The sequence below is a fragment of the Dioscorea cayenensis genome, chromosome 20, assembly GCF_009730915.1.
Source record: "Dioscorea cayenensis subsp. rotundata cultivar TDr96_F1 chromosome 20, TDr96_F1_v2_PseudoChromosome.rev07_lg8_w22 25.fasta, whole genome shotgun sequence".
Taxonomy (NCBI): Eukaryota; Viridiplantae; Streptophyta; class Magnoliopsida; order Dioscoreales; family Dioscoreaceae; genus Dioscorea; species Dioscorea cayenensis.
This window is the reverse complement of record NC_052490.1, coordinates 26,092,243-26,099,477: the sequence shown is the minus strand read 5'-3', so window position 1 is coordinate 26,099,477 and position 7,235 is coordinate 26,092,243. Positions and strand designations below refer to the sequence as shown.

At 37.2% G+C, this 7,235-nt stretch overlaps 1 non-coding gene across 1 annotated transcript; it reads right to left on the bottom strand.

Moving 5' to 3' along the window:
* Window positions 1-533: 533 nt before the first annotated feature.
* LOC120252414 lies at window positions 534-640 on the bottom strand. The gene has a single exon (XR_005533945.1). It is a non-coding gene; the product is annotated as a small nucleolar RNA R71 (small nucleolar RNA).
* Window positions 641-7,235: the final 6,595 nt, after the last annotated feature.

Genomic DNA, 7,235 nt, shown 5'->3' with positions numbered 1-7,235 from the left:
TTTATTTTTATTTTTTTTCTTTACAGGAGGTTATTCCTTGTATGCAAAGATCAAGATGTCTTAATAACCTTGTGGAGTTAGATTTAGAAATTGAGTGAAGCTTTCGAATTAGAAGACAATATCAGAGAAGGAAGAAAGCTCAAGAATCACAACCCTTAATCATGGAAGACAATAATAGAATTTTAAGGGACTTCACTGCACCAAATGTTCAAAGATTGCACTCAAGCATTACAAAACCCACTGTGGAGGTGAATAACTTCGAGTTGAAACCAGCCCTACTCTCCATGGTTCAACAAAATCAGTTTGGAGGCTTACCGATAGAAGTTCCCAATCTGCATCTTTCAGTCTTTTTGGAATATCATGACACCCTGAAGTTCAAAGTGGTTTCTCCAGATCCTATCAGGTTAAGGTTGTTCCTTTTTTCTTTAAAGGACAGAGCGAGGGCATGGTTGCATTGACTTCCTGTGAGATCAACATGGGATCAATTATCACAAGCCTTCCTAGCCAGATACTTTCCTCTAAGCAAGATGACTCAACTTAGAAATCAGATCACTAATTTTGCTCAAAAGGAAGGAGAGTCTTTGTGTGATGCATGGGATAGATTCAAAGAATTATTGAGGTTGTGTCCCCATCACGGACTCACAAAATGGTTATTAGTGCAGACCATTTACAATGGGCTGAATTATAACACCAAGATTACAGTGGGCAATGCTTCAGGAGGAGCATTGATGAACAAGAGTGTGGATGAGGCATATGATCTATTTGAAAACATGGCACTTAACCGTTATCAATGCCAAATAAAAGAGGTAGTCAAAAGAAGGTTGCAGGGAAATACGATGTGGATGCTTTGGACCTCATCACTGCAAAAGTAGATGCCTTAACTCAGAAAGTTGACAAGGTCAACATAAATGCAGTTCGTATTATTCCTCCTAATGTGTCATGTGATATTTGTGGAAATATTGGTTATATAGCTACTGAGTGCCAATTGGGGATTTTTTAACCCACAAGAACCACTAATGGAGAAAGCCAACTATGTCAACAATTTCAATCAGAAGCCACAGAATGATCCCTTTTCAAATACCTACAACTTTGGTTGGCGGAATCATTTGAATCTTTCCTAAAGAAACCCCAGGGTCAAGCAGGTTTCAACAATTTAAGATAACCTCTAGGATTCCAACCAAGGCCTCTTAATCCACCACAAGTCCAAAAATCAAATTTAGAATCTCTCCTTGAGAACTTTGTAGTAGCTCAAACGAAACAGAATGAGGAGTTTAAGCAACAGGGTCAAGCTATGAATGAAGCACTAAGATAGTTAACATCTAAAGTTGATTCATTGGCTACTCACAATAAGATGCTTGAAACTCAAATTGCTCAATAAGCAAGCTCTTCTTCAAGAACTCAAGGGATGTTCCTAGAAAACTAGAAATTAATCCGAATGAGCATTGCAATGCAGTGATATTAAGAAGTGGTAGATAATGGAGGAACCAAAACCCCGAAAAGAAGTTGTTTCAAGTGATGAAACTGAGGAAGCTAACAATACTCTTCCCTCAAATAGGGTAAAGGAAGACAAAGAAGAATTTGGAAAGAAAGGAGACAAAGAGCCCAAGTACATTCTGCCAAAGCCATACATGCCACCAATTCCCTTTCCGCAGAGATATGCTAAAGCTAAGATGGATAAGCAATTTGGAAGATTTTTGGAGGTTTTGAAGTAATTATACATCAACATACCATTTACAGAGGCATTACAACAAATGCCCTCCTATGCCAAATTCCTTAAAGACATCTTGTCCAACAAAAGAAGACTAGAGGAGTACAAGACTATATCACTAACTAAGGAGTGTAGTGCTCTTATTCAGAACAAGTTGCCTCAAAGCTTAAAGACCCAGGCAGTTTTTCCATTCTATGTGTGATTTGCAACACAAGTTTCGAATGGGCACTATGTGACCTTGGTGCTAGTGTAAGTCTCATGCCTCTTTCTGTGTGCAGGAAGCTGGAAATGGGCAAACTCAAACCAACTACAATCACTTTGCAATTGCAAACCATTCTATCAAGTATTTCATAGGTATCCTTGAGGATGTGCCTATTAAGGTTGGTAAGTTTTTCATTCTAGCTGATTTTGTTGTGCTAGAGATGGAGGAAGATTCTCAAATCCCCGTTATCTTGGGTAGAGTATTTTTAGCTACAGCAAGTGCCATTATAGATGTTAAAAATGGTAAACTTTCCCTAACTACCGGTGATGAAAATGTTGAGTTTGATTTGTCTGATGCTATGAAAAAACCTTTTGTTAAGGGTTCTTGTTACAGGATTAATATGCAGCGGGAAATGTCAAGATGAAAACTATGAAAACCATGTTGCAAGCAATATACAACTGGCATATTTCCCAAGGCCATCTTTCTCCACCACCACACTGATCTTGTGAGTAAACTTTTCCCCTCTCCTACATTAAGGACAATCTCTTTCAAGCATGGGGGAGTCATTTTTTGCATTAGTAATATTTTTTGCATGCTGCATGATGGCATTTAGGTATTATATGTTTAGTATGCTTACCCTTTACATAGTTATCATCTTAGTTCATGTAGATTCATTTAGGTGTTGCATAATAAAAATTTGAAAAAATAAATTTCGTTAATGACTTTTAGAATTCATTTGACTAGCTATTTGACATGACGCACAAAGATGGTCCAAGACAGAGTCACTATTCATTATCAATAGCTTTTGGGCATACACTTTTCATTTACAATAATATTTGTTCTAACTCCATTGCTCCTAATCATATGCATCTTAATCCGGTATATATCCTTGCAAATGAAATCCTTGAAATTCCATGACTTTTATTATATCTTACAAGTGGACAAATAAGGAAGAAGTGATATAGGCAAAATTTATGTCAATTGAAGTTTAGTGAAATAATAATTTTTCGATAGTGTTTCACTACTTTGAGTGCCCGAGTAGCCTTGGGTTCTGGTTCATGATAAGAGTGTTCCTCTAGCAGAAAGGCCATAACTAAGCATGAATGTGTACATGTAGATCTGTAATTTTTAATTACAATCTACATTAGTAATAAAAAAGGATGAAAAGGATGAAAAAAATGTGATGAATAAAAGACCTATTGATCTTTCATATGAATTTGCTTGGATATATGCCATTTTAAGTGCAATGCTTATTTGCATGTGGTGTGATTGCTACATGTTTAAAGTCATGATTGTGTATGTTCATTTGCATTGGTATAAATAGTTGTTCTATATACTCATAGGAGTTTTGCTTGTGACTTTCTTATCGTTGTCCATGTTAAATCAGTTCTATCATTTGAGTTTTGTCTATTAAAACAAAAAGAAGTTATAGAATAATGAATTCTCTTCAAATTTCATGGTTGTTTTGCTTGAGGACAAGCAAAGATTCAAGCATGGGGAAGTTTGATAAGTAATAAATTATAGTATATTTTTATTAGATTTGGGCTTCATTTCTTAGTTGACCATGCATATTTCTCAATATTTCTAGCTCAATTTCACTCTTTTGGTTCAAGTTACTGCTCTTCATTAGTATACATGTAGATAAGTGGAGTTTGGCCTTTATTTGAAATGCGGGTGACCTGTGGTAGCTACTACACCCATGGATCGTGACGCAGAAATTTAAAAAGCTAAAACCCTAGAAGAAGCACAACCTACCTGTGCCAGCTAACATAGGTGTGGATCTTTGCCGTCGTTACAACCCTAATTTAACCCTCCTCTATATAAAGCCAAGAAAAAGAATTTGAAAGGATCTTTGGCTATGAGAACAAGAGGATGATTTCTCGAAGGATTAGGATGATCTAAAGCATAAAGAAGACAAAGATCAATTGAGAAATTCATCAATCTACAAGAACATCACCTGCAGAGGATCAAGAGTTTCTTCTTTCTTATTCTTTGATTTATTATTTGTTTAGATCTAAGATTATGATGAATTTTTTAGCTCGTAAATCGAACATGAGCGAGTAGATCTTTTGTTTTAGGAGTGGGATTAGTCCATTGTTAAGATAATTAATTGTGTATTGACTTCTATTTTCATATTAATGTTTATTTTCTTTAGATTCAATTCTATGGTACTTAATGCTTGTGAATAAGTTGGCCCCTCATATTTGCATGATTTTAGATACCAAAGGAAGAGCTGAAAGGTGAACTAAGGTGTTAGAAACCCTAGGATTGAACCTGAAGTAAAAGATTATGATTTAATGAGGATTACTGGATTCCATAGAACTTAAAGGATCTAATTAGATTCAATTACCATGAAAGTAGGAGTTGTTCTAAGTTAGATACCTCGCTATATTCTGAAAGGAAATAGTGAGTATCTTAGGGTATTCCACCTTCAAAGAAATTAAACTTAACCAAGAAATAGTCAATGCGAAGTCTTTTATATATCATTATAGTGAACCTTAATCCTAGAAGCCCTTGAAATATGAATTATTTATCTAAGCCATTGGCAGCCTTAACTTTGACAATTTTAGTTTTCATTAGTTATTATTTCCTCAATTCACATACCTATCAATTTGTCTAAATAACCCTAATTGCAAGAAATTGGTAATTAGCAACAAAGTCCTCATGGGAACGATATTTAATTTACTACTTGAACGATGCATGCACTTGTGGTACACATCAATAATTCACCAACAAATCATTTTTTTGAAAACTCATCTAGCTGGCCTAAAAAATTGTTCACCCTAATTGTGGCCACAACTTGGGTTTGAACCCTCCAATGTTAGTTTTAAATATAATATAATTGACTAGATAACCTTTCTTGGCATTGGGCACTGAGAACCTTATGTGGTGACCCCGAGTGTTTTAGTTAACATTTATTCCTAATCAGGCTCTATACGGGCCTCTTGATATAGAAAACATAATGGTTAACTATGCTATCTCTATAGGGCATCTGTAAGGGTCTTGCCTTACACACTTGGCGGAGGGTGGTCCCTGGCCGAGGGAGGATGGCTGATGAAGCCAAGGTTGGCCAAAATCCAAGTCCAAGTAGGTATTGTCCGTCCAATCATCCAATGTGCGGGTTGAGGTCGCACATGATTGAGGATTCTAGACGAGAGTGCCGCAGGTCACTGAGGGCTTGCCGAGCAGTGCGCGGAGTGTGAGGCGCGTGGCCAAGGGATCTTGATCGGGTTAGTGGGTGATTGTGTGATCATAGGTTAGGGGACCGAAAATTGTCTAAGTAGGGGCCAATTTACTGTGTTATCTTAAGCACAGGCAGTATGGACTTGTGTGGTCAGTCAGCTGATCTGGTGGGCGGAGCGTGGATTCTTTGCTTAGCTGTGAGCCGGGATAACATGGATGCGCTTGGATGATATCGAGCGTCGTTACCAAGAGATGGGCATGGTAGGATACCGAGCAAGACCGAGAGGGAGCGACCGGGCATGTGGCTGGTACACAGTAGTGGATCATCACTGTTTCAGTGAGTGGTCTGTACTGTTCCAAGGAATAGGGATGAGCACTGTTGGGCTCTGTAGCACTGAGAGTGACGGTGTGTTTCTTATGTGTGTTTTCTTGGACATGACCATTGACTTAGTGGTGACCCTTGGATTGTTCTCATCCCAGCCATCCATGGAAAGGTTGGATTGGCTATATATATCCCTTGTATCCCTTATTGTCCATGAGGTGAGACTCTTGGGAAAGAGTTCCTCTTGGTTGTGGGTTGGTTCCCCTTCATCCTTTGGTTTGGGTGGAGGTCTTGGCTTTGCTATTCTGGTTCATGGTGTAATCTTGGCATCATTTATAGAGAGTTTATCTTTTCTCCCTAATATCCTTGTTTGTATGCATGTTTGCTTGTATCTTGCTTATGTGTGGCCGGTTGTAGACGATCCTTGGGCGAAGGCTGGGTTGGTGTGCGTGGGTGCAGCCAATCACTGTACGGTGTGATCGAGGGGTCACGTGGATCCATGACAGCAGCCATGGGGACCTCCATTGTAGTGAATCACACAAAGCATGTTACCATCAAATAAGATGAAAGCATTTGCACAACATTTGCATATAGTAAAGCAAAAGACTTTCATTTCACAGAAGTGTCACATTTTCAATAATATAACCTTTCCTTTCACAAAGAGAAGAAGGATTAAAGAAGAATAAGGATCAAAAGACATCAAATAAAATCTCAAGAGTAGAATCATAGTTCCAAAACCATGCACAAGAGTAGAATCATACTCCTATTAGTTATCATTCAAATCCTACTCGATTATGTGTTTTTTCAACACAAATTCACTCACAAGAAAGCCCAAAATGTGGTCAAGCTCTCTCCAAGGCCTTGCCCTTAATCAAAGGCTCTCCTCCTACAAATAAAAAAGCATTCCCAAAGCGGAAAAATAAGAGAAAATACAAAAATGGAAATCAATCGCACAAATGAAGTAAATCAAATTCGATACCGAATAGTGAGAATTTGGGTCTGCCCTTAAGATGGTGAAATGATGACTCGATGAGGATTGAAGCCCTAACTTCAAAGATTTCAAAATAACATGCGTTGACATGTGATTACTACAGTACTCAAAATCAAAACTCTCGGATCTACAGTAATTCCAGGCTTTACTACAGTATCAAAGAGTTAAACTCTATACATCTCCTTAGAATACATCCCTTATCCACTAGAGTTTTCAAGCGAAACAATAAAGGGATGTATAACAACTTGTAAAGCATCCAAAGCTTATGGTGTAAATCTAAAATTCCATCTAAAGGGACATTGAAAATGCTCCAAATAAAAAAGAACAAGATATAATGAAGAATAAAACTAAACTGTACTCAAATTAAAGACCCAACACCCTTTATACAAATGCTAACGCTTAGAAGCTTAAAGAATCACTAGCGTATGCCAAAGAACATACATAAGACAATAAAAACACCAACTTGCAAAGCTACTCACTCTAATCCACTTCATTAAAGAAGACTTAGTTCTTTAGTTCCAAAGAACCTTGAGAATTTGAGGGAAACTCAAGGTAAAGATGAATGCTCAAGAGATTTGAAAAACAAAGTCTCTAAAGTCTAGCCAAAAGGATAAGATAAGATGTAAAAAGACTATTTTACCCTCACCACTTCAAAAGAAACACTAAAATGGCATTACACAAAATAAAAAGACAAGATTACCCTTCCACTTATAAGATAAAGACAAAACAAAAGAAGCAAATAACCAATAACCCTACAAGAGCAAAGAAAAGACATGAAAATAAAAGGAGAATAAGATATCATAGACAAACAATCTAATTAATTTATATT